At 40.4% G+C, this 25,483-nt stretch overlaps 1 protein-coding gene across 5 annotated transcripts in view; it reads left to right on the top strand.

Annotated features, from left to right (window-relative positions):
- LOC124292117 (atrial natriuretic peptide receptor 1-like) overlaps positions 1-25,483 on the top strand; it is a 312,171-nt gene that overhangs the window by 176,397 nt on the left and 110,291 nt on the right. For 2 of the 5 annotated variants that reach the window (XM_046729168.1, XM_046729167.1), the window contains exon 1: positions 19,860-21,062. The exons of 1 other annotated variant lie outside the window; for it this stretch is intronic. The gene's annotated coding sequence lies outside the window, so the exon portion shown is untranslated. Of the gene's footprint in view, positions 1-19,859; positions 21,191-25,483 lie in introns of those variants that run through there. 2 more of the 5 variants (XM_046729166.1, XM_046729165.1) reach the window with 1 other exon arrangement.

Genomic DNA, 25,483 nt, shown 5'->3' with positions numbered 1-25,483 from the left:
AATCGCCATTGGAACATTTTGATCAATACTGTGATATAGCAACAATGTATGGGGTACCTTCAGAAATACCATTACTGGGATTGGCCACTCGAATGATTTTGTGTATTGGTTCAGTTGTGCATTGGTTCTGCCTGAAGAGATGCGTCCCTTTGGATTGCCAGAATCCAGTGATCGTAATTCGGTATCACAGTTTTGTACCTGATTATGTTTATCTGGATTTGTCAGAACCATGATTTTTTACCATGAATTTGGAACACAATTCCATTCTGTACAAAATTCAAATCACAAGATGCGGTGAGTTAGCACAGTGGTTAAAGCGTCTTCTCGTCACACCAAAGACCCAGATTCGATTTCCCAAGTAGGTACAATGTGTGAAACCCATTTTTGGTGTCCCCCACAGTGATATTGCTGGAATATCGCTAAAAGTGGTGTAAAATTAAACTCAGTCACTCAATGTAAGCTTACGTCTGAAACGACGTAATCGAGTTCCAACAACACGTTTACTCAGCAAGTGCAACATCTTCAGGATCAGTAAAGACAATATGTAACAATATGTTTTTTAAAAATATGTATTAGAATACCATACGGTCTGTCTTTCCGACCCTTTGAAACGACGCACCGATTGATTGGTCGTTATTGGTGAACATATTGTCCGCAATATGATCGTCTAGACAAATACGCTTCTTGCTTTTAATAACAATTACTTCAGGTGACCTACATTGGCCATTGGTCATATAGCGAGTTCTATATTTTACGAACACAGCTTTGACCATATAAATTTTCTGGCAGACAGTGTTTCAGGGCTAACGTTATCAGTATCTACTATCTTTCTGATATCGTGTGTTATTTTAGACGTACTATAATGAGAGATAACGTTTGTACTTTCTATGATATGGTCTCTTAAGTAGTTTTAAAATTGTGCGGCCTGGCACAGAAAAGTGTACATTGAAAACTGGATATGATAACGGTTATCAAAACATTGATACGATGATAACGTAATGTCCAAAACGTTACTGTGACAGACGTGGCAAATACGACCATGCAAACAAAGATCACCATCCAAAATTACTATCTTGTTTATGTCGTTTTTGCCACCATCAAAAATGGGTTTATACTCTACCAGGGAGTACATTTGAGAAGGTAGACCTGTCATGAAATCACTAAGTTTCAACATTATTTTGATTCGATTTTTGTTTGCTGATTGTAATTGTAACCGAAATACCCGCTATGCAAAATGAGCATAGTCCAAAATGTCTTTGGATAGTGGTCTGCGACTAATTGCAGAATCGGTTCTTTGGGAAGGGTTGCCTGGTAGATAATGCGTTCGCTCGTATACCAAAGATGCTATTAACGTTGCCAAGGATAACATCACTTTGGGTATTTCTGTTATTAGTAGTGGCAACATTGTCCATATCAACGGTAACACTGGCAACATTATCTAAAGCGATATTAGCCATGGCAATTGAATCTATTGCAACAGTAACAGTGGCAAAATTATCCATCGCGATATTAGCCGTGGCAACAGTATCCATATCAACAGTAACAGTGGCAACATTATCCAAAGCGATATTAGCTGTGGCAACAGAATCTATAGCAACAGTAACAGTGGCAACATTATCCAAAGCGATATTAGCTGTGGCAACAGAATCTATAGCAACAGTAACAGTGGCAACATTATCCAAAGCGATATTAGCTGTGGCAACAGAATCTATGGCAACAGTAACAGTTGAAACATTATCCAAAGGCAACAGAGGCAACAGTATAATTGTCCGTTTCAGTCCTTTGTAGTAGCAATATAGAACAAACTTTATTGATAACAGCTTCTTTTATGTTGTCATTGTGACGTTTCCATACCGATTAATTTTGTGCCATTGTCAAGCAGGGATGTTGTAATCCTGGCAAGCAGCTATAATCACAAAATTGCATCACCAGCATGTGCTGGTATAGGTTGTGAATGCCAACGGGGGCGGTGGGACAGCCTGATTGTGAAAGCGTCGGCTCGTCACGCTGAAGACCTGGATTCGATTACTAACATGGATACAATGTGTGAAGCCCATTTCTGGTGTCCTCCGCTGTGATATTGCTGGAATTATTCCAAAGACGGCGTAAAACCATACTCACTCACCAACACCAACGACACTCCGCATCTTCATGGCGACATGCCTACCTTTGTAGTTCTGGCTGGAGTCGCCCTATTATCTGATACGATCAATCACGCTGGAAGTCTGTAGCAGCGGTTTCATTGAAATCTGTCGAACCATGATAGAGTGGACAACATAAACGAATCCAATAGACGTTGTGAGGTCAAAGCAGAACTTAAGACTTTAGATCTCTGACACTGCTTCTTCGCCAACTGTCTAAACATGCACATTTCAAGTTATTCTTAGTGTCTAGGGATATACTTAATGTTTGTAGAGATTAAGTGAAATATATGTTTTCACGTGTTTGTTGATGAATGTGCCGTTATATTTGTTCGTGCTTTATCAATTTGAAATGTTCGAGTTATTACATACATCTGTTTCGAAATGTCCATGAATCGAGATAAATGGTGTGTTGTGTTTTTATACCCTAACATTGCGATAAGTTCTTTGTTTGAAACAACAAACGATAATTCGAGTTAAAGGAGTTCGACTTAAGGATTAGAAGTCTTCATGAACTATTAATTTACACCAAATGTTATACTTGCTGTACATTATATCTAAAATATGAAACGAGTTACGGTAATACCGAACTAAAACTAGTGGTCCCTTTTAAGTCATAACCCACGTTTACTGTATGTGACCTAGGATAAATAAGCACAAGCATATATATTTTATTCATACACACTCAAAAATTCGTTAGTAAATACATGGTTTAAACATATTTTTATTCAAATTAATTTGAATAGGGATCGGTATACAAGCTGTAAGCTTATATGAACACCTCTCCCTTACAAAAACAAATAATAATTACATAGTTTGGCTGTTAGTCATGTATACACCGTACATAGTCCAAAAGAAGAGAGGTATGTTGACATCATAGTTTGAGAGTTAACAATCAATATCTTGAGAAAAGGGCGTTAAATCTGCCTGATTTTACGATATATAAATGAACAGATTCAAGAATCTGCATATTTACAGGTGCAGATGCATGGATATTTCCGAATAATACTGAGTCTAATGTATATCCTTTTTGGTAAAAGTACATGTTATTTCGAGTTACAATATATATTGGACAAGTAAAGAAAAAGTGAAATACATTAGTATAGAATAATGATAATGTAATCATATTTTCTTTCGCTTATTTTCGCATTTCAAACAGTATTAGATATTTGTTTATGGTTTTACATGAATAATCCGAAATGAAATGGAACTTCATGCAAATATTCTGCTCCAGTATGACATTAAAGTACCTTTCGATTAGATGTGTACTGGTATCAGTCTAAACTGACATTATTCAAACCTTAGTGCACTTGAACCGATACATCGAGTTATCGATCGAGTTATGACATACATCTGTTTCGAAATGTCCATGAATCGAGATAAACGGTGTTTTGTGTTTTTATACCCTAACATTGCGATAAGTTCTTTGTTTGAAACAACAAACGATAATTCGAGTTAAAGGAGTTCGACTTAAGGATTAGAAGTCTTCATGAACTATTAAATTTACACCAAATGTTATACTTGCTGTACATTATATCTAAAATATGTAACGAGTTACGGTAATACCGAACTAAAACTAGTGGTCCCTTTGAGTCATAATCCCAGTTTACTGTATGTGACCTAGGATAAATAAGCACAAGCATATATATTTTATTCATACACTCTCAAACATTCATAAGTAAATACATTAGTATCGAATAATGATAATGTAATCATATTTTCTTTCACTTATTTTCGCATTTCAAACAGTATTAGATGTTTGTTTATGGTTTTACTTAAATAATCCGAAATGAAATGGAAATTCATGCAACTATCCTGCTCCAGTGTGACATTAAAGTACCTTTCGATTAGGTGTGTACTGATGTCAGTCTAACCTGACATAATTCAAACCTTACTGCACTTGAACCGATACATTTGTCCGTTTTTTCGCGTAATGTGTTGTATTGGCTTCGTCAGCCCAGAAGTTAACGAGTTGATAAGTTCCCAGGTGTGATGCAGACTGCCCAAGGTTTTCCCAAGGCACTCATCTTAACGTTTTCATCCTCTGTTAAGTGCAATATAGCAAGGTCTCTGACTCATTAAGGTCGCCACAACTCAACACATTGCAAGGTCACTGAGGTCACAAGTTTGTTTTATGTGGAAAAGGTTACTTTATTTGCATGAAGGAGTCTTAAGAGGAACGTTTAGCCAACCAAACTAAAATTAAAAACCTTTTTTCAGCTCTTTGCCATTTAACTCAGTTTTTCATGTACATTCAAGGAATGGTTTAATTGAGCGGCTTATAGGGAAAATACGAAAATACGGCGCATTAGCTAAAAAATAGCTCTGCCTGCCAATCACGTGCTGAAATTGACAACCCCTGCTTGACAACGCCACCTACAGTGATTACTGAATTGACAGGAAGTAGAATTAGGAGCAAGCTTTTGACCAAAGTTCCATCATAAAAATCAATGACAAGAGAGCAAAGATGGCCTCATTAAAAGAACTCCCACTTCGTTTTAAATAACAAGAATGTTTTCGCGTAAAAAATACGATCCTGCCGGTAGCTAATGCCTTAATTAGGAAAATACGAATTTGGATTATACTGGGTGGACAAAACAACTTGTCATTGCTGAGAGTTTCAGTTGACAGGGGACCGACTGTTCGAGGCTTTATCGATTACGTTGATGATGTTGTTACCGTTTCTGCTACTTGATGTCTCTACCGGATGAGTGAAAGTTACTTAAAGCCGCATGTTTCATGTGCATTTTCAACAAATATATAATGGAGGGTAAAAATATAGACGGCTCCCTGATGGTTTGTTTGTTGCTTGACGTTGCCATTGGGTGAGTAAATGTTACGCACACAGCTATGTTTCATATGCATTTTTAAGAAATATATAATGGAGCGTAAATAAATAGACGGCTGCTGGAAGTTGTGTTTGTTTGTTAGTTGCTTAACGTCGCACTCATTACACCCAGTATTACACCAATATGGCGGTCTGTCAATAATTGAGTCTGGGTAATGGCAATCCAGTGATCAACATCATGAGCACACAATTAGGATACGATGACATGTGTCAACCAAGTCAGCGAGCCTGACCATCAGATTCCGTTAGTCGATTCGTACTATCAGCACGAGTTGCAAAAGACCTTTTATCCCGGATGTTCACGGGTCACCTGAAGGTATGGGAAACCCTGTTTATTAGTTTCAATTTATTATTGAAAGTGGATTCTTCCTGGTGAGTAGCCATTTCATTTCTTTCATCTTGTAACAAACATGGGTGTATACTTTCATTTGTTCTTTTGAGGGGCGATGAAGCATCCAAGTGGTTAAAGCGTGAAGATCATTTCTCATATCCCCCTCAGTGGACATTGCTTGAATAAGCGGTGTCAAACCTCACGCCTTTCTTGTTCGTTTTCCCAGCAATGTATGTGAACTTCTCTTAAACCGACTGCTATTTAATTAGAATGTGTTATCATATTAGCTCCAACCCATGTGAACACATATGTAAACTATAGTACACTGGTTAAATCGAATACCTGTTGGGGTGGTGGGGTAGCCTAGTGATTAAAAGCGTCACGCCGAACACCCGGGTTCGATTCCCCACATGGGTGCAAGCCCATTTCTGGTCTCCCCGCCGTGATATTGCTTAAGTATTGCTAAAAGCGGCATAAAACTAAACTCACTCACGAATGCCTTCTGCTGTGTGGAACATTTGAGACGATGTAACTTAATTATTCCTATAGGCGTCACATCATTAAGTCGAACTCCATTATCTCGAATTATCGTTTAGGTTATCGTTAAAGTCGGTTCAAACAAATAAAGTATCGCTATTTTAGTTTACCCCGACAGACCGTGTTTCTCGATCTTTCTTAATTCAAACTAAATATATCAACACATGAATCAATAAAAACACACTCGCATTTCGAAAACATATATGCAGACAATGTACCTGGATATCGGCGCCATATAAGCGGACTATTGCTATTACTATTTCAGTTAATCTATGTTTCATAAAAATCAAGTATGCACCTAGACACTAAGAATAACTTAAAATGTGCATGTTTAGACAGTTGGCGAAGAAGCAGTGTCAGAGATCTAACGCTTAAGTTCTGCTTTGCCACCACAACGTCTATTGGCTTCGTGTATGATGTCTACTCTATCACGGCTCGACAGATTTCAATGAAACCGCTGCTACAAACTTCCAGTGTGATTGATCGCATCAGATAATAGGGCGACTGAGGCCAGCGCTACAAAGGTAGGCATGTCGCCTTGAAGAAGCGGAACATCGCGCGAGTATGTAATTGCACTGACACAACAATATAGTACATGTCTGTGACGCGATTCCTGCAGTTTCATGCCAGGATTACGATCGCGACGGATTTAAACACGGTTTGAACCGATAGCGTTCACATTTATTCAGTTCAATTGCCCCCGACAGACCTCCTCCGTGGTGTAGTGGTTAGAGCTTCCACCCGGAGAGCGGAAGGTCGCGGGTTCGATCCCCGGCCGCGTCATACCAAAAGACGGTAAAATATGGTTCTTGTTGGTCCCTGCCTGGCGCTCGGCATTAATGGGTACAACAAGGACTGGTCGGCTCGGAGTCAGTATAATGTGTCTAAGTGGGGTATTCATGCTCCACTGCGGCATAGTATCTCAGTGAGCTAGCACTATAAAACCAGCTGAAGTCTGGGCTAGTACAAGCAGCCGCACATACACATACACACGCATGCACGTCGTCATGTGAGCGAAATATTCTCAAGCACGACGTTAAACCCAATTTCACCTCACCTCGTCCCGGACATTCTGTTGTGGACATTATGATTTTCAAATATAAATCTATATATTTTTATGTAAAGGTGTTTGTTTGTTTCTCAACTGTTTGACGGTGTACAAAATTCAGCTATATGGCAGCGTCTGTAAATATACGAGTCAAGACCAGAGAATCTAGTGATTGATATCATGAGCATCGATCTAAACAATGATGACGTGCATCCACCCGGTCAACCGGTCCCGTCAGTCGCCTTTCACGGCAATCTGAAGACCTATTCTATCCCGGATCTTTACTGAGATAGCCATTATTTTTTAAAAATCAGTATGCACATAGCTTTCACACATTGTACCGAAATTGTTGGAAAGAGAGCTTGTAGTGTAAACTCAGATTATGTGATATAAGACAATCGCATCTATATACAAGCATGCGTATTTGATTGTTGTTTCATCGGCATTCTAGAAATTGGGCAGTTAAAACTAAAACATACAACTTTATGGAGGACAACTTCTTGTTCATTGCATAGACCGGCGTTTCGATGTAGATTCTTACACCGTTATGAAGATAAAAGTGAAGACAACCAAATGATGAAAGTATATATACATAAGACAGACAGCAGATTGACATTAACAACAACATGTAATTGCATGCCAACTGGAACATAATAGTGAGGCCTATTAGGGACTAAGAACTAAAATGGGACTGGTGATGAAGCCAATAAAGAAAGAGGGATTGTAACAACGAGCTGATAGGGTGTTTTGATATAGTTTGATTAATTCTTCGTAGGCCAATGGTATGTAGTATCCTTGGTCTCTGTTGATCAAAGGTTTGTGGCGGCGGATTTCGATGGCTTCCAACTGTTTTCTTTTGTGAAGTCCTGATTCTTGGTTGATAGGATTTCGAATTTGTCAAACTTGATTTAATGGGTAGGGAATTTCTGTTGGTGATCGGACTGGGCTGATTTGCTGTCTGCTTTTGGCTGTTGAGGATTTGTGTTCCTTTATGCGGGTGTCATCGGGAGGTTTCACCTATATAAGAGTCACCACATTCACTTTTAACTTAATAACGGTGTAAGAATCTACATCGAAACGTCGCTGTATGCAGTAAACAAGAAGTGGGCAATCACTACATTTAAAAAATATGGAAAGTATAAATTGACCTTGGAAGTTTTGGGACTAACGTACCCTAACAGGAGGACAATAATTTTACAATACTTCAACCCCCTGTGATGATACAGCCACTAACACCTTTACAAGGGGGTGTAGGACATACCAGCGAAATACTCTTGTTAGGCATAGTGTCTTGGCGGACCACAAACTTGCAATCAGTTCAGAAACAATATCAAAGACATTGCAAGAAACACGTTGAAAAAAAGGCTGAAGAGGATTCGTCCAAAATAGTGATGTTTTGCACAGTCTATGGCATGGCCAAGTAGGGAATGCCAGAGAGAAAGTTTTCCTTTCTTATGAAACTACAAGGAATTAATAACGTTCCTGCGCTTCAGGGTGGCAAACACTACTCACATAATGATCGTTCATTATATTCAAACACTGGAACGTAAGTTAAAGCTTGTAAATATAATTACTTGTTATGATAATGCTGTTACTGTAATGAACATTTCACACGCCAAAGATTTGGACTACATATATTTTATTTCTGCACGCACAAGTACAAACCCTACCTCGAACAATGATATTTCATTTTCGTATTTCATTGATTGCATTTACTATACCACCAGTCAACGCTAACGAGTTCACTCCACCAGTCCTTCTTCACGTGTCTATTTAAGGCAGTTATGTCCAGAACTTGTCATCAATAGGATGGTTAATTGCATTCATTAATGAGCCGTTGATGAACGGATGCTAACTATTGACACCTGTCACCTGACTTAATCTGCCATATCTGTAAACATGTTTTCAACGTGTAGATGACTTTTACAGTTATTAACACAGACTGTATTTTGGCGTCCACGTAATGTAAACAGTTCATGCCAAAGAATTACCAGTATCCGTTCAAACCGATATCACTGGTGTCGATAGAATCTGATATCGTAGTGAAAATGAACTGATCAGTGAAAACTGACGACACCAGGTGTTCGCGAAACGGGTAAGCTTGTCCTGCTGTGATGTGGGTGAGGATTGTTTTACGCCAAATCAGCAACATCACGGCCTGGGACATCAGATATGGGCTACACGCAAGAGGGTAATCAGAACCGGGCCTCGGCGTACCGAGCGAACGACTTAACCGCTAGACTTCCTCCCCACCACTAGCTGTAAGTATGTACACTTAAACAGTTAATTTAGATTTAATATAATTTATAACTTCTCTATAAATATCTATAGTGATCAGGGTCCCGATCTACATAGCTTTCGTAAGGTTACGACCTTAACTCTATACTTTACCATTGGCTTACGAATGGCATAGTGCTGCGAACGTTTTGCGGATACGGTCCCTGAGTTGCATCTTCTATACTGTTTAATGCACATTCAAAAATGCCATGGGTGGTAGGGTAGCCTAGTGGTTAAAGCGGTCGCTCGTCACGCCGAACACCCGGGTTCGATTCCCCACATGAGTACAAAGTATGAAGTCCATATCTGGTGCTCCCCGCCGTGATCTTGAATAGTGTTAAAAGTGGCGTAAAACCATACTCACTAACTCACCCACTAAAGATGCCAGAGATTGTCTCTCGCAGAATCATCAATAGACTGACGTCATCACAGTGGGTTTAATGATGCAATAATCAAAACTGACGTAATGTGCGACTTTCTCGAGTCTCCTCTTTCCTGAAAGTACCCAACTTACATAGCACTTGAAAGGAACACATTAAATTACAGGAAGAAGTAAATTGCCCACACTTTGACATCCAATCAGGGTTATTTCCAGATGCACGTTGCATTTGTAAATGGCTCAAAGACATACTTAACGCTTTCGAATCACATGGAGTCATTTTTTTCACACATATTGAGTCGAAATTGCAGAGCAGCATGGACAATCACTGGACGTCATCGATAACAACACCAACGCCATGGCTTCACATGTCGTGAAGTGGCTTGAAGGTTACTATGTTTCGAGGTTCACATGTACTAAATCTATAAATACAGTCTGGTTGTCTATGTGCGAGGCACTTTTGGATTATTACTGTTTTGCTTGGGTGCTTTGGGCTGGGGTTTTTTCTCCGTTTTTCTACTTTTCTTCTGTTGTTTGTTTTCCCCTACATAGTGCAGCGGTAGGGTAGCCTAGTGGTTAAAGCGTTTGCTCGTAAGACCCAGGTTCGAATCCCCACATGGGTACAATGTCTGAAGCCCATATCTGGTGTCACCCGACGTGATATTGCTGGAATATTGCTAAAAACGGTGTAAGATCATACTAACTCACTAACTCATATTTCACCTCATCAAAGATGATGTTGATAAAAGATTCGTAGTCAGATCACATCCTGAAAAGGGGTCTGCAGGCATGAATACCCAATGAAGCCAGATGATCGTTGCAGTCTGTAGAATCCCTATCACAAACTGGCTCCACTGTTGGTTAGTGCAGTAAGCGTAGCGCTTTCAAGAAACAGGCACGGTATTATTACAAATATGTTTCGTTATACTTTTCGCATATGTAGCATCCTTAAGTACAACGCCAAAATAATGTTTGAAATATGTCTTCACATCAGTTGTATTTGGGGCAATAGAAAGATGTCAACCCTGCTCACCCGATGTTAATTTTGGCGAGTTTAGTTAGAGTTCACTTATTCAGCTGCCCTACGTTGACAGGTTTGCATAATTTACATCAATTATTATAAATCTATAACTTGATTTTGTCACGATATGGCTGAAATTCTGCCGATGTGACTTAAAATGTTGCCTCACTCGTCCACGCTATTTCAGTTCCATACGGAGAACATATGAGTGACGGATTTGATGTCGGAAAATCGCCTATGACAGATTAACATAGCAGACTTCCTACGGTTTCCAATGGTAACAAGGACAACGTGTTTTCTGTTCAGTTATACTGAAAACCTATCAAACCACTGCTGAAATCTGGGGCGGTGAGATAGCCGAGTGGTTAAAGCATTCGCTCGTCACGCTGAAGACCCGGTTCTATTCCCTACATGGGTACAATGTGTGAAACCTTTTTCTGGTGTCCTCCGCCGCGATATTGGTAGAATATTGCTAAAAGCGGCGTAAAACCATACCCACTACTGTTATATTCGACAGTGAGTTAGCTTAGTATTTAAAACATTCACTTGTCACGCCAACGACCTGAGTTCGATTCCCCAAATGGGTAAAATGACTGAAGCCCATTTCTGGTGTCCCGCGCCGTGATATAGCTAGGATATTGCTAAAATCGGCGTAAAACTAAACTCACTCACTGTTTTACACGACCAGTAACGTCATAAAAATACAGTTCTGTTATGGCCACTTGCCCAGTCACCCGATGTCATCCCACGTCCATGCACACTACTGGAACACCACTCGGCATTACTTCCACTTACTGACGTAACATACCCCTGAACATCCGGGCGAGAATTGGTCTTCAGCAACCCATGCTTGTCGTAAGGGGCGACTAACGGGATCTTGTGCTAAGGTTGGCTGACTTGGCTGACACATGTTATCACACCCCAACTGCGTATTTACAGAGCGATCCGTGAAGATCCAGGTTATAATTGGTCTTCAGCTATACTTGTATTAAGAGGCGACCAACGGAATCGGGTGGCCAGGTTCACTTGGCTGACGCATGTCACCGGATCCCAGGTGCGTAGATGGATGATCATGGAGTTGATCACCGCATTGTCTAGTTGATTAGTTACAGTGCGATCCGGGTTAGAATTGGTCTTCAGTGGCCCATGCTTGTCGTAAGAGGCGACTAACTAAGAGGGATCAGGTGGTCAGGCTCGTTGACTTGGTTGATACATGTGACCACATCCCAACTGCGTAGATGGAAGCTCATGGTGTTGATCACTGCATTGTCTGGTCAATTATTTGGACAGCGGCCTGTGAAGATCCAGGTTAGAATTGGTCTTCTGTAGCCCATGCTTGTCGTAAGAGGCGACTAACGGGATCGGGTGGTCAGGCTCCCTGACTTGGTTGACACATGTGACCGTATTATATAACTTTTAATTATTGTTATTCATTATACATGTACATGCAATTTTTAAAGAATTTTAGTCTCTCATAATTCCGTATGGAATGGCCCTTATGTAAATATATGTTTAATTAGTTTGAATATATGTATAACAGGGGTGAGACTTTAATAAATAATCTGTCTGTCTGTCTGTCTGTCTGTGACCACATCCCAACTGCGTAGATGGATGCTCATGGTGTTGATCACTGCATTCTCTAGTCAATTATTTACAGAGCACCACCATATAGATGGAATATTGCAACAACAATAAACAACACACAAACAACAAAACAAAAAACTAACGTTGTTCCACCCCCACACACCCCCACACCCCACCCCTGGTAAACCACCACACTGATGCATGTGAATTACGAACTATATTTAACAAATGCCTTTTCATGTATGTTCCCGTATCTGAAACGGACATTATCTGATGTGAACAGGAAGATGAAAAGGGCAATTTGCAGTGATATTGTAATGAAACAACCCAGGGGTTCTTTGTATTTGAAAGACATGCCAAGTTAATCAGTATTATCGGAGTTCATGCTCTCTTTGAAAAACAAGCTCTTCTGCAGGATAGTGGAAAAGGGATTATGTCTACACGGTCAGCCTCGTATTGATATAACCTTAATGGAACATTGCAGGTTTCGTATGGTGGGAGATATACACCGAGGTCAAAACCTGTGTTGATTGGCTTCTTACATTCTTGTTTACACGATTGTCAACGCGTAGGTATGTGTCGAGAGGGAAACTAGCTCAGAATTAAGATGAAGTGTACATACAATACGTTGACAAGACGAAGAAATACGTTTAGCTAAAACTTCTTTAGTTACATGACAAATAAATATACAAGACATACGTAGAGGGTAATGTCCGAGTAACTCTCCATTCCTAAATAATAATGGAGCCGAGGCCCCGGAGGAGCCGAAGGCACATTATTTTTAAGGAAAGGAGAGTTACGAGGATATTACCCTACTTAAATTACATTCAAATTATTGGGAATATTTCTGTTATCAAAATTAAATGTCAAAATGACAAAATGAAGTCTTTAATTTGAAACTGGTACACATCGCACCATTCCCGAAGAGTAATGGAGCGAGCAGACAATGGAATGACGTCACAAATGTAATTTAAATGTGGTGAGCGGAGTACCTGCTCAACCCCAGGGCGTTTCCTACGTGCGGCATTATCTTGCTCGCGGACGTCCCTACAGACAGTCGGAATACCGGACTCTTTGACAATGTATATGTTAGCATATATATACAGTTTTTGACAACAATGCACAGGCGACGACTCAACAATGGAAAGATAGAAAAACAATAGCATTTCCTTGACCAGTTGACGTGATGGCAGACACGGCCAAGGGGATGACCAGTTAAGGTTATAAATGTAATATACAGTAATTAATTGCCTGAAAAGTCAATGTACAATGCGGAAGCGATAAGGATTACATAGAATACAGATTAGTATCATATAAATAATTACAAAATAAAGTCTCACATGTCTTGACTACATAGTTTTTCACTTTTTATATATTTGGACGATGGCTGTCCTGAATTAGTCACAATAACATTACTATATAGGTGTCAATATATTAACAAAATGCCTGGATTCCTTATGAAACATCTTTTTGCAGATATGTTTAATGATTCTTTATTTGTAGTGCTTTGTAGTAATGCAAACTCCTCTCAATACACATTTACTACAGTATCAATTACCTTCATGAAGCAGTTTTGCTGATAAAAATGATGTCAGATTTACCCTTAATTAATGAGTACCGTATGTGCATTTTGTATGGCAGGTCGCCAGTATAAGCGGAGTTAGTGAGTGAGTTCGGCTTATCTCTGATTTATATTTTAAAGTGCCAACCTGATCTTGCCATGTTGTCCAAGTATTTGCTGGGCTAGCCGAAGACCACGTTTCGAATCTCCACATGGGTATTTTGTGTGAAGCCATTTTTCTGCAATGAATCAAATCAGAGTAGGCTAGGTAAAATCATCTAAAAAGGTGCACCTAAAAAAGCAAATAGGGAGGTGAATCCGTCATGAATTCAATCAATGTTAGGACTAGGTAACCCAAACCCGAACCTTGTCCACCCAAAAAGTTCAGGAAGATCGGAATTCTCTCCCACACTTTACTGGCACCTTCCAGCATCAGTGTCTCGGGTTAGTTTTCCCAAAGTTATCTCAAAGATGCATACTCACTCAAAGGATCTGACAGAAGCCAGATGATATTCATAACGATCACAAGCGCACTACTCACCCTATAATGGGATGTGTAAGATGGATGGAATAGGATTACGGTTACTTGTTGATGAATCTCTTATTGTTCTAAGTGAATACGCTTGTACTGATGGACAGAATGTCTCGTGTATTTGTGTGGTAAGCCAGGATCATGTGTGATAGCTTCTGTCGGTAACGTTCATCATATGCACGCCTGTGAAGATCCGGTCTTCAGCAACCCATGCTTGCCGGAAGAGGCGGCTAACGGGATCGGGTGGTCAGGCTCGTTGACTTAGCTGACACATGTCATCGTATCAAAATTGAGCAGATCGATGCTCATGATTTTAATCACTGCCTTGCTTGCCCAGACTCGAATATTGATCGATGGCTACATTGCTGGAATATTGCGGAGTGCGGCGTTAAACAACAAACCAACATCATCGTTGATAATTGGCCTTCATGGAGTATATACAAAAACTGGACTTTTCGAGTGTGTATAAAGATTTTTTTCTGCTTCTTGTTTGCGTTTCATAAGCCACGTGACGCGCCTTCTATCAAATACAATTGGACTCTAGGCTATGAGCCGAAATACTGAATAAATATATATCATATATCATAAGCCGTTTTATTCTGACAGTTGTTGCCATCCTGGAATTGGCACCCTGTGTTCTATACATTGTATTTAGAGCCGACTAAATGAATCCTGGTAGGGTTCGCGTGTGTACTGGGGCGGCGGGGTAGTCTAGTGGTTAAAGCGTTCGCTCGTCACGCCGAACACCCGGTTCTATTCCCCACATGGGTACCATGTGTGGAGCCCATTCCTGGTGTCCCCTGCCGTGATATTGCAGGAATATGGCTAAAAGCGACGTAAAATCCAACTCACTCACGTGTGTACTAAATTTGATCTGTTGTCATCAAAACGACTAAATGCATCCAAGTGACAATATGCATGACCCATTTGCTTTATATCTTGTCGTTTATAATAACTACTTGTAACGTGGTTACAATATACATATATACCCAATATTGTATTTCGTGCTGTTAGAGAAGACAAACGGATTCAAGTAGAATGCGACGAAATGGTGTATGTACCCACCACTCATCTTGTCATACGATTTTGGATAGAATCAGTATCAAACAATATGTATATCTTCGTCTATAGAGACGGCTTAATTGGTCTGGGTTAGAATAGATTCCATCACTCTCTGCTTTGTATTCAGAGACAACTAAATGGATTTTGGTTAGGATAGAGAGTCGTCATGATATAGCCTGTCGTCAGATCAGTCCTAATGTATCTTTGTTGGACTGACTGACTGACTGAGTTTGGTTTTACGCCGCTTTTAGCAATATTCCAGCAACATCAAGGCGGGGGACACCAGATATGGGCTTCACACATTGTACCCATGTGGGGATTCGAACCCGGGTCTTCGGCATGACGAGCCAACGCTTTAATGACTAGGCTACCCCACCGCCCCGATCTTTGTTGGAATAGGGTACCGAGCATGTTATATCTTGGCGTTAGATGTGACCAGGTGAGATGTGGTAGCCCAGTGGTTAAAGCGTTCGCTCCTCACGCCGAAGACCCGGGTTCGATTCTACACAGGGGTTTAATGTGTCAAGCCAATTTCTGGTGTCCCCCCGCCGTAATATTGCTGGAATATTGCTAAAAGCGGCGTAAAACCAAACTCACTCACTAGATGCGACCAAATGGATCCTTGTTAGAATAAGTACCGATCATATTATATCTTGTCGTTAGATGCGACCAAATGGATCCTTGATAGAATAGGTTCCGAGCACTTTATGTCTTGTTGTAAGATGTGACCAAATGGGTCCTTGTTGGAATAGGTACCGAGCACTTCATGTCTTGTTGTTTGATGTGACCAAATGGGTCCTTTTTAGAATAGGTACCGAGCACTTTATATCTTGCCGTTAGATGTGACCAAATGGATCCTTGTTAGAATAGGTACCGAGCACTTCATATCTTGTTGTTAGATGTGACCAAATGGGTCATTTTAAGAATAGGTACCGAGTACTTCATATCTTGTCGTTAGATGCGACCAAATGGATCCTTGTTAGAATGGGTACCGAGCACTTCATATCTTGTTGTTAGATGTGACCAAATGGGTCCTTTTTAGAATAGGTTCCGAGCACTTCATATCTTGTCGTTAAATGTGACCAAATGGGTCCTTGTTAGAATGGGTACCGAGCACTTCATATCTTGTTGTTAGATGCGACCAAATGGGTCCTTGTTAGAATAGGTGCCGAGCACTTTATGTCTTGTTGTTTGATGTGACCAAATGGGTCCTTGTTAGAATAGGTACCGGTCACGTCATATCTTGTTGTAAAATGTGACCAAATGGATCATTGTTGGAATACGTACCGAGCATTTCATATCTTGTTGTTAGATGTGACCAAATGGGTCCTTTTTAGAATAGGTACCGAGCACTTCATATCTTGTTGTTAGATGTGACCAAATGGTCCTTTTTAGAATAGGTACCGAGCACTTAATATCTTGTCGTTAGATGTGACCAAATGGGTCCTTTTTAGTATAGGTACCGAACACTTCATATCTTGTCATTAGATGCGACCAAATGTGTCCTTGTTAGAATGGGTACCGAGCACTTCATATCTTGTTGTTAGATGTGACCAAATGGGTCCTTGTTAGAATAGGTACCGAGCACTTTATGTCTTGTTGTTAGATGTGACCAAATGGGTCCTTGTTAGAATAGGTACCGAGCACTTCATATCTTGTTGTTAGATGCGACCAAATGGGTCCTTGTTAGAATACGTACCGAGCACTTTATGTCTTGTTGATAGATGCGACCAAATGGGTCCTTGTTAGAATTACTACCGAGCACTTCATATTTTGTTGTTAGATGCGACCAAATGGATCATTGATAGAATAGGTACCGAGCACTTTATGTTTTGCCGTTAGATGCTACCAAATAGGCCCTTGTTGGAATACATACCGAGCACTTCATATTTTGTCGTAAGATGCGACCAAATGGATCATTGATAGAATCGGTGCAAATTACTTGATATCTTGTCGTAAGATGCGACCAAATATGCCCTTGTTGGAATACATACCGAGCACTTATATTTTGTCGTTAGATGCTACCTAATGGATCATTAATAGAATCGGTGCCAATTACTTGATACCTTGTAGTTAGATGCGACCAAATGGATCTTTGTTAGAATATGTACCGAGCACTTTATGTCTTGTCGTTAGATGGATAATGATAAGAAAAAGTGCACACCTTACTGTATCCAGTAATGTATATCTTGGTAGACACGGCCAATAGGATTCTGGTTAGACTATTTACCCAGGGCTCTCTCTTGTCGCCGGAGACGACTAAGTCTATCTTGGTTAAAATAGGCACCCATCACTTAGGACTTGTCGCTAGGGACGACTAAATGGCAGTTTACATGTACATTGCTATCAATTATAGCTTTTCATTTCATGGAAGTTGAATCATATATCACGCAGTTGGAGTTAAGTGAAAAGTCCAGGTCTTATCGTGTTTGAGTTAATCCAGAAGAAGGCTACTCAGATTACTTTCATGAATCATTTTACATTATGGGTCGACACTCGCATTATTGTGGTGACACATTGATCTATCAACATTTTCCCTCCTATATAATCTGACTGTCGCTTTATAAGCTCAAACACTCCTCCCTCGCAGTCAGTATCATCGATCTTTTCTTGCTGGCAATAAAGAGCAATATGACACTCGCGATGACTTATCTGCTGCATCCAGTCTCCTGTCCGTCTATCATCATCCTTCCATCTCGCTCTTCTTCTCTGTTCGAGTTCCGATATATAGTAAACAACGGTTATGACGAACACACGATCGCTTATCAGCTGAATGATGTCTACTGCTCTTCCATGATAGCCCCAATCATCTTTCTATCTCGCTCTTCTTCTCTGTTCGAGTTCATATATATAGTTACAACGGTTATGACGAACTTACGATCACTCATCAGCTGAATGATGTCTTCTGCTCTTGCATGATAGCCCCAATCATCATCCTTCCATCTCGCTCGTCTTCTCTGTTCGAGTTCCGATATATAGTTACAACGGTTATGACGAACTTATGATCACTCATCAGCTGAATGACGTCTTCTACTCTTCAATGATAGCCCCAATTGTCATCGTGTCCGTCTCGCTCTTTATCTCTTTTTGGAATTTCGATATACATTAAACCATGGTTAACACGAATTCATGAGCCAGGGATATATTTTCCATACGTTGAAGCCCCCTTACGTAAGAATCCTGAACACGGATATGGTCTCATTCCTTTTTAGTTCAGGATACAGTAATCTCCGGTTATAACGAACTCAAAGGGAACGCCAATTTATTTTCAGTACATAGGTAATTTGTTATATGATTTTGAATAAAATACAGGAAACTCCGTTTATAAGAGAACTGAAGGATACAAAAGCTGTTTTTGGTCTCCGGTATAACGAACTACGGTTATAGCGAACTAAAGTTGCTGATTCCTTTGAGTTCGTTATAACCGTCATTTATTGCATACAGAAGGGGCGGGCAAATGCAGTGAACAATAATTCTCGGGTATCCGATAAAATAGGCCCTTTTTGGCTCAAAGAAACAGCCCCAGAGAATTTCTTTTAAAAATAGAATGTCAAAGCCAATGGATTAAATTGACAAATTTACACGCTAGAAAGTGTTTTGACTGACGTACAAATTAAACGACATTATAGAAGATTCACCGATTCTGATAGTGCTGTAGTTTGGTGGAAGGGAGCTCACGGCTGGCCGAGTGGTGTCAGTTTGCTCTACACAGTTGTGTCCCTTGGACATGCCAAAGCCTATCGTGGGTTCGAATCCACATTCGCTCAGAATGTTTCTGGGTTTGCCAGTACCACACCTGTCCTGGCTGGTTCTACCACAGTGGTAAACGACTGAGACCACCTGCATTTCGATGGGCTCTCTTCCCACAATAAGCTGTTACGCTGGGGGGTCGGGGTGGATGGTGGGGTAGCCTAGTGGTTAAAGCGTTCGCTCGTCAAGCCGAAGATCCGGGTTCGATTCCCCGCATTGGTACAATGTGTGAAGCCCATTCCTAGGATCCCTCGTCGCGATATTGCAGGAATAAACTGTGGCGTAAAACTAAACTCACCCACTCATTTACCCTGCGCAGCTATTGGAATACACGTCTGCGTTAGGCCCAACTCACTCACTCACTCACTTTCACAGCTTGTAATAGCGAGCTGCCTTAATAAAGGCCATACATAACAAAACAATACTCAATAACATCCACACCTGCGTAACAGCTTGACGAAGCATGGCTTTTTAAATTAAAAAACAACGTGGAGAATAATTACCTTTCCCACACTGTATAAAAGAAACAATCATGAAATATTTACAACACACCCAAAAATGCATGCAATATCGCAAACACACTTAAAAGGCAGAACCGTATTTTACAAATCTTTCAAAATCGAAAAATAATAAATAAATAACCTTGTTAGAGTTAAGTACCATCTGAACTTCTATAAACAAGAATTACGCAAGCCAAGAGACCCAGGCAATCATGGCCATTATGTCAAGCCGGCCACGCCCACTGGAATAGCAACACGTGTTGGCTGTGACATCGATCTGCGCTAATCCATCCCTACCACCGACGGGGGTTAGTCGCCGAGCCCCTCTTCCGCAGCAAACAGCTGGCTACCTCCACACCGGGATGCTCAGCGATGCCCCATCACATATTTCATCAACAGAGGTCCAAGCGCTCACATAGATTGGACCACTCTCCTATGGAAGGTTAAGCACTGCAAGTGCCAACAGCGCTAAAGCGATGGACGGATCAGCGGCTGTCAAACTTGTTTGGAAACAAACGTTCCGTCATCAGACTTTCCGGATTTATGTTTGAATCATTGTGTTGGGACATATGCAAAGACAGTTGACGAAGGAACATGTTTCCGTAGCCAAGAGGTGTATGTTCGTTTTGATACTACCGTCATTTGTGATTGATGACATGCTATGTCGATGATTTATGGATGTGGTGTTTCCAGAAGTTCTCATATCTACAGTACGCGAGGAATCGGCGTGGTTTTGTGTGTGAGGTGCTGTTAAAGTGGACGTTTCAAAACTTCTGACTCATTTGATGAACGTTTAAGATGAATTCCTGTCACAGGTTTTGGCAATGGTGCGCACATGAACAATACTGTGTATTTGAAGGTATTGTATAAACAGTCTAACACTAACACGAGACGCAACTTTGATATAACATCTCGTAATTGCAGCTCTGTATTGGAAGGCTTGAGGAGGAAACCTTATACTATATAAGGTATGTCCAAAATGACTAAATGCCATATAATCCAACAATGGCCAGTCTTACACCCACGGTAATGGGAAGACACTTGGATCATCTGTGATAGTGACATTTATTTGTTAATTTCACATATTCTTACTGCAAACCGCTCTGAAACCAGAAAACTCTTCTTACTCTGACAACGACGGTAATCGTAAGGACACCACGGAACCTGTCTTCCGAATATTACGACTTGGAATCAACACACGTCATTACTGTTTGAAGAAAGATGAAGATAGCGAGGAGGAAGCATGTGGATGTGTGATAGACGTTAAAACCAAACTTTACGGTAATTACATAAGGAATGCGAGGCTGTTATTAAGAACGACGTGTGGCCAAAATCAGAAACAACAGCACCGTCATCCCTCTGAGATGCTTCTTGTGGGATGCAGTTGCGTTACGTGTTCCTGTTACAGCAGCGGCGATGGAGACTTCAACTGTTAACCAAACATCAATGTTTTCCGTTGTACTCACGGGGCTTTGCATTGATCCGTTGATGGTAATCTGGTTATTAGATTAGCTGCTCACAAGTTGGACTGATTATCTTCCTGGGATGTTTGTGTAACTTGTTTTTGTATGTTGGGAAGCTGACATCCTATTTGTGGAAACACGTGTGGACTAAACAAGGTAGGTGTAAGACTCTGGAGTTCGTAAGTTATAGTACTGTACGGTGGGGTGAAATGGTGTGTAGCTTCGCAGTAAATATTAATGCACTTATTTGGGGGTTGAAGGAGCAGGGACGTGTGTGGGTGGGGAGAGAGTATGTGAGGAGAGAGCGTATGTGTGAGTATGTGTGTCAGTGACGAGAGAGTGTATGTGAGAGCGAGACTGCGTATTTTATGAGAGTGTGTGTGTGTTTGTGAGAGAGAGAGACAGAGAGAAAGAGAGAGAGCGTGAATGAGAGTTCAGAGAGAGCGTGGGTGTGAGATCGTGTGAGGAGAGAGGGTGTGTGAGTGTGTGTGGGTGATGATAGAGCGAGAGTGAGTGAGAGAGAGTGTGTGAGTTTGAGGAAAGGGTGTCTGAGAGAGCGAGTGTATGATTGTGTGTGTGTGTGTGTGTGTGTGAGAGAGAGAGAGAGAGAGAGAGAGAGAGAGAGAGAGAGAGAGAGAGAGAGAGAGTGTCTCTCTGTGTGAGTGAGCTCGCAGCCAAACCATACCACTTTTAACATTGATACCCCACTCTTATACAGATTACCGTCGCCGACCCGGAAGTACCTGTCGTATCCCATTAAATAACTGGCAGATAAATAACGTGTAACGTCTATTAACGTGGCTTGGTATGACGCGGGATAGAACCATCGACCTTCCGCTCACGAAGTAGACGTTCTGTCGACAATGTCACCGAATCGGCCCTATACAATACGGTTCTTATAATGAACAGCCCTTGTGTACAAAAATAAGGTAAAAATCGTGTCTTTCACGTCACGAATATTTAGCTTGAGCAGCTGCATACATAAAACGCTTTTATTGTATATAAAATAACGCTTTCCACAATTTACCCTCAAGAAGATTGCGATTCCAACTAGATCATAATCATGCATGTTTTACTATGAAACATGCATATAGAGGACAGCTATACCATGGATAGAAATAGGGATAAGATGTTTAAGTACTATCGTGACATGGAAAAGTACATCTTAAATGGTATCGTTTGATATCATGGCCGAAACAGCGAACAGGATGTATGATACAGGTGTATACCATCAGCGAGCAGTGAATGTGATATGAATATAAATCTATCCGTTTATATTTCATAATTTATTAATATAAATCCACGAGCGTAAAATGCAAATGATACGAATATAAATTAGTCCTAATATATTAACACAAATCCACAAGCATACAGTACACATGATATGAATGTAAATCCAGCAACGATGTTATAGTGAATACACGAATACAGAATGAATTCTTATTGAAAATAGCTTCGGGTAGCCTTGTGGTAGATGCGTACCCGAAAACCCGGGTTCGAGTTCCCACATCGGTAGAATGTGTGACGACAATTTGTGTTGCCCCAAACCCCCGCCCCTCCTCTCCTAGTGATAGTGCTACAATATTGCTAAAGCGACTTAATAATAATAACCATCCTCAATGTGTATTTAAAATTGCATTCTCAACTTCCTTCTTGCAAAGAAGTTGAGATTTGCGAATTCAGAGCGGCGTAAAACCATACTCACTCTCAGCATGTCAATAACAATCTTAGTCATTGTGAATTTAAATAGCATTCGCAATTCCTTGGAACCACTGTTCTCAAGCTACTTGCAAAGAAATAGAGCTTTGCGGATTTAAAACGGCGTAAAACCAAACTCAATCACTCACTGTAACTAACCAAATTAACCTTAGTATCAGTACCAATGTTCTTGTAGATCGTATTATCAGTTCTGCTCTATTGCACTTAACAAACAAGGTAATCGATTTCAAATCTGACTGTCTTGTACTCGTGCCTCGCCCATCTCCCTAATTACAGATCGCGCTATTGTCAGATATTAACACCAGTTTCCAACAATAGACGGCAGTGTGATTCACTCGACTTGTTTTTGTCCTATGTCGATAATAAGCTGCTACAACGTTTCTTAACATCATTCTCAGGTATCTCCTAGTATTGATTAATTCTTTGCACAAAACCAGAGGATGGAAGCATAACATTGATCGTTTTGTAATACGTGTATTATTGACTTTGATCAATCAATACGTTTTATCATGGTTTAAACATGTGTTAGTATCATCCAAACATTTACACATAGGGAGAGTGTGTCACATAAATTGAGGATGACTTGCTGAATAAAATAGTGAATGAGGTTAGTTTTACGCCGCCTTTAGCAATATTCCAGCAATATTATTTATTATTCTTATTTATTATTATTGGATATTTATATAGCGCACATATCCACGCACTGGTGCATGCTCAAGGCGCTGATATTTGTTCCCTAGATCATTGGTTGTCAATCTCAACGGCACATCTTATTATCAATCTCAACTCCCTTGGGATCATACAAATCTTGCAGCCACTAGGCCTACCGATTTATTGCGGCTTTCCCATCCTTTAGAGGTTCCCATTCACAGCTGGGTGGACTGGGACACATAGTCACAATACTTTGACCAAGTTTACTGCTCGTTGCTGTACCCGCAACTAGGTGTTTGCACGTATTCATGTGGTCACCATCTGATCATATACCAACGGATTCGTGGGTTCTTTTAAGTGCACAGGGTTGTGTACTGTACACTATCACAGTTTGGTATTCCAGAAATGGGCTTCGCAAACTGAACCCATGTGGGGAATCGAACTCGGGTCTAAGGCGTGAAAAAATGAACGCTTTAACCACTAGGCTACCCCATCAAGATCATAACATTTGACATTAGGTGAATGTGGTTTAATGTCGCATTTTGCACAAAAGGCGGTTGGACGCCCGCTTGACAGACCTTACCAACTTTGGATAAGATGACCGTGTTTTGTTTTACGCTGTTTTAAGCATTGTTACAGTAACATCAGTCACTGTAACTATCTAATATTTATAATATGTTTTGACGTGTATGAGGTGAGACTAAAATAAACTATCTGTCTGTCTGCCTAAGCTCCTGGAACCGTGTCTTTGGGGCTCGAGCGAACGTTTTAACCTCAAGACTATCCAATGCCACATATGATAAAGCAAGTGTTACGAAATGATACAAAAACCCTTTATTTCGTTTGTTTTTCAAATTGACATTTCAAGCGAATAGGCAAAATCGGGTCTTTCACGGCACGAATATTTGGCTTGAGCAGCTGCATACATAAAACGTTTTTATTGTATATAAAATAACGCTTTCCACAATTTAACCTCGAGAAGATTGCGATTCCAACTAGATCATAAGCATGCATGTTTTACTATGCAGCATGCATAAAGAGGACAGCTATACCATGGATAGAAATAGGGATAAGATGTTTAAGTACTATCATGACATGGAAAAGTACATCTTAAATGGTATCGTTTGATATCAAGGCCGAAACAGCGAACAGGATGTATGATATAGGTGCATACCATCAGCGAGCAGTGAATGTGATATGAATATAAATCTATTCGTTTATAATTCATAATTTATAAATATAAATCCACGAGCGTAAACATCAGTCACTGTACCTATCTAATATTTATAATATGTTTTGACGTGTATGAGGTGAGACTAAAATAAACTATCTGTCTGTCTCCCTAAGCTCCTGGAACCGTGTCTTTGGGGCTCGAGCGAACGTTTTAACCTCAAGACTATCCAATGCCACATATGATAAAGCAAGTGTTACGAAATGATACAAAACCCCTTTATTCCGTTTGTTTTTCAAATTGACATTTCAAGCTATTAGGCACATGACAATGATAAATGCACGACCTAACGTTCTAATTTCCGAAATAAAATATGTGTCTTTTGGAGATTAAGTCTATGGGGATAATTCGACACTTCCACTTTGAACTACAATCGGACTAAAACTGGAGCTCACTGGCTTAATATTATTGAAATCGAATCTTCACCACTATTTCCAGTATCCGCTTTCTCTCACAAATTCAGTTGAACTACATACTAGCGAACTCGGAGGCAGCTCTAGAAAATTGGCCCAACTTCTCATTAAGACCAACAAGAAATAATCTGAACAAATCTCACGAAACATGAGAGTTCATTACTGTCCAAGAAACACTCATTACTTGAGACTGATTACACAGGTGAGATTTACTATTTGAAACCTTTCATGGATCCAGTGCTCATGAGGTCCATGTGATGGTATTCTGAGATACCCTGGATTTTTCGCGCCACGTAATTATACCTATATAACAGCGGACTTCGTAAGTAATCCAGGGTATCTCAGAATAAGATAACCCTCATACTGAAGATGAGGTTTAAGCACGCCCATGTGATTGATCACATAGGATTATTTTTACTGAATAATCATCACTCG

Source organism: Haliotis rubra, unplaced genomic scaffold (genome assembly GCF_003918875.1).
Source record: "Haliotis rubra isolate DU_JTF1 unplaced genomic scaffold, ASM391887v1 Scf508, whole genome shotgun sequence".
In the NCBI taxonomy this organism is placed as follows: Eukaryota; Metazoa; Mollusca; class Gastropoda; order Lepetellida; family Haliotidae; genus Haliotis; species Haliotis rubra.
The sequence above is the reverse complement of the archived record's forward strand: the minus strand, read 5'-3'. Positions and strand labels throughout refer to the sequence as shown.